Source organism: Rhopalosiphum maidis, chromosome 4 (genome assembly GCF_003676215.2).
Source record: "Rhopalosiphum maidis isolate BTI-1 chromosome 4, ASM367621v3, whole genome shotgun sequence".
Classification (NCBI taxonomy): domain Eukaryota; kingdom Metazoa; phylum Arthropoda; class Insecta; order Hemiptera; family Aphididae; genus Rhopalosiphum; species Rhopalosiphum maidis.
Window position 1 is genome coordinate 305931 of NC_040880.1, and position 3590 is coordinate 309520.

Genomic DNA, 3590 nt, shown 5'->3' on the forward strand with positions numbered 1-3590 from the left:
ACCTAACCTAACCTAACCTAACCTAACCTAACCTAACCGAACCTAACCTAACCTAACCTAACCTAACCTAACCTAACCTAACCTTTTTTTTTTTTTTTTTTTTTTTTTTTAACCGGCAATACACTCACCACCCGGAAACGCCGTGAGGCAATACTTCTGGTGGTGAGTCGCCATCGTTTATTGGGTAAAAACAACAAAATATATATACACAATATAAATGAATTGTAAACACAAAATAAACGATATTCATATGGGGTGAGGAAGGGACAGTCCCCCTTCCACACCCCTTACAATGGTACCTAACCTATTGAGAGGCCTGCCCTCAGCCCGAGGCTAAGAGAAGGCCGCCCCAGCCGACGACCCAGCTAGCCGCCGAGGTCGCCCCGCCGAACGCGTCGCCGTCATCTCCGCCGCCTAGACGGAGCCACCCCCTGCCGAAACTGCCTCCCGCGTTCGGCCTCCTCCTTGGCGGTCATCACTGCCCTCGCGTAGTCGGCAACCGCCCCCCAGTTGGCCGGGTTCTCCAACATCTTGGGGACCAGCCCGCCAGGGTCGAAGGGTCCGATCACGTCGACGAGACGCTCGCGTTCACCCCTGAACGCTTCGCAGCGAACGAGGGTGTGGTGAGCGTCGTCGACTTCCTCACCGTAGCCGTCGGGTGGTCCGCAGTGGGAACACCCGGCAGACGGTGCACGGTTGATCTTCCGGAGAAACCGGTTGAAACAACCATGCCCCGTCATCAGCTGGGTGAGGTGAAAGGACATCTCCCCGTGCGTCCTGGACACCCACCGGCAGAGCAGGTCCGGGGGGATCAAGGTGCGGGTCCACTCGCGTCCGCTGTCCGCGGGCGGAACCTCGCGCCGCATCTCCCGAGCCCACTGTGCCAACACCCGAGCCCTCAGAGACTGAGGGTCGTGTGCCGGCGCTGCCTCCGCTGGATCGCCCGGCGGGAGGGGCCCCCCGTCGTCCGTTCCCGTCGGCCGCGTCGCCCTTCTGGCCCCGAACGACACGAATCGTTCCTTGGCCATCAGGACGATGGGGATGGTGCGCGCGACGACCGTCACGGCGTCGTAGGACACGGTCCGGTACGCACTCACGCTGCCAATGGCGGCGATGCGCTGAACCGATGCCAACACCTTCGGGCCGGTCCTGCTGACAGCCAGGTCAGGCCCCCACGTAGGAGCGCCGTACAACATCACTGAATGCACGACGCTCACCAGCAGGCGCCTCCTGCTCTCGCGAGGACCGCCGATGTTAGGCATCAGTCCGCGCAGCGCCGCCATGACTCGCCTGGCCTTGTCGGCCGCGGCGCGAAAGTGCGCGTTGTACCACGTCCCCTTGCCCTCGTGCAAGATCCCCAAATAGTTGAGGGTCTCGCACAACTGGACCGCCTGATCCCCGATCCGCAGCCTCAGGTCGGGCGACCCATACTGAGCCTTGAAGACCACAGCCTCCGTCTTGTCGACGGCGAGCTGCAGCCCCAAGTCCCCGATGTGGCCGGCGACCGTAGCCAGGGCGGCGTTCGCGCGGTCCTGCAGCGCCGACAACGTGTTCCCCTCCGACACAATGAGCGTGTCGTCCGCGTACCCGATGATGGTTACACCAGCGGGCAGCGGCAAGCGGAACACGGTATCGAACGCGACGTTCCACAGGAGCGGTCCGAGCACGGAGCCCTGAGGGACTCCGCACGTGACTCCCACGGTCACTGGAACGCCCCCGCTGTCGTCGCACACGTGCAGGACTCGGTCGCTGAGGTACGAGTCGAGAACCCGTCGTACGTATGGCGGGAAACCCATCCGCACCAACGCCGCGCGCACCACTCCCCACCCGACGGTGTTGAACGCGTTCCGGATGTCCAGACTCACGGCAACGGCGTAACGGCGTGCGTTCACGGCGGCCCGGAGCCGCCCGCGAAGCAACCGCAACGCGTCGTCCGTGCACCGTCCGCCCCGGAAGCCAAACTGCCTTTCGGACAACTCGACGCCCGAGGCGGACATGTGGCTGTTCATCCGGACCGCCAACAGGAACTCGAAGATCTTGCCGACGTCGTCCAGGAGGCACAGCGGACGGTACGAAGACGGCATCCCCTCCGGCTTTCCCGGTTTGGCGAGAAGCGCGAGCCGAGCGCGCTTCCACCGGCCGGGGAAGATGCCTTCCCTCAGGCAGAGGTTGAACACGTCGACCAGCCACCCAGGACTCACCGCGTGCACGACGCCCCAGACCCGGCTTGGAATGCCATCTGGACCGGGCGCCCTGCAGCGGCTCCCGAAGCGACCGACCGCCGCGGTAACCTCCTCCAGAGAGAACTCCGCAACGTCCTCGGGCCGCACTCCCACGAGATCGGCAGGCTCCCCGTCTCTATCCCCTCGGGGGAAGAGGACGGCGGCGATGTCGCAGACCGTCTGCGGTTCCATCGACGCCGTCGCCGGGGGCCCACGGAGCTTCTTCAAGACGACCTTATAGGGTTTCCCCCAGGGGTCGTCGTCGACGGTCTTCACCAACTCTGCCCAGCACCTCGCCTTCGCCTCGCGAATGCGGTGCTTCAGCTCCTTTCGAGCCTCCCGGTAGTCTCGCTCGACGTCCGCCGCGGACACGTCACCGCCGTGGGCGCGTCCGCGACGCCTGATCCACAGCCGTTTCCTTCGCACGCATTCGGCGCGCGCGGCCGCGACATTGCCGTTCCACCAGTAAACCGGTGGTCTTCCCCGAGGATGTGGGTTCCTCCGGGGGAGAGCCATGTCACAAGCCGCGGTCACGCAGCCGACCAGCCTCTCGGCCGTGGCTTCGGCGCCTCCGGAACCGGCTGGAGCTACCGAGGGCAGAGTCGCTCCCGTCCACTCTACGGTGAGAACGGCCGCGGCGAGCAGGTCCGCGTCCATCCGGGAAGTACGCCAACCCGGATGCCGCCGACCAGCCGCTGCCGCCGCCGGGGGATCACCGGAGGTGTCCGGGAGCGTGCGTCCGGTGCGATATGAAAACACAAGTGATGGTGGTCACTCATGTTCTCCACGTCCGTACGCACGGTCCACCCCCGAATCCTCCTCGCGGCGGATTCGGAGGCAAAGGTCACGTCGACGCACGAACCCCTCCCCCTCCCGAAGAACGTCGGTTCCCGACCCGAGTTGATGACGACCAGCCCCAAGGAATCGGCGAACGCGGCGAGATCGTCACCGCGGACTTCCGTGAGGCGGTCCCCCCAGGACGCCGACCGGGCGTTAAAATCTCCCCCAACAATGAGGTCGATTCCAACACCGCGATCCCTCCTCACAGAAGCCTCGAGACGACCCAGGAACTGCCCGAACTCAGCGACGGACATGGCGGGGGAAGCATAGCAGCTGAAGGCGCGAACCGCGCCCCCACGGTAGCCGCTACGAACCCGTCGCCCGACTCTACGTCGCTGAGTGTAAGTCCGGGGCGGAAGACAGCCAAGGCGGCTCGACCCGTGGAGTCGAAGTGCCAGCCAGTTCGACCGCCACCTTGCGGCTCACTGACCAGCGCCACCGCGATGTCTTCCGCCCTCACGAACTCCCCGAGCAGGTCCTGGGCTGCCCGGCAGTGGTTTAGGTTCGTCTGCACGTACCTTAGCTCCA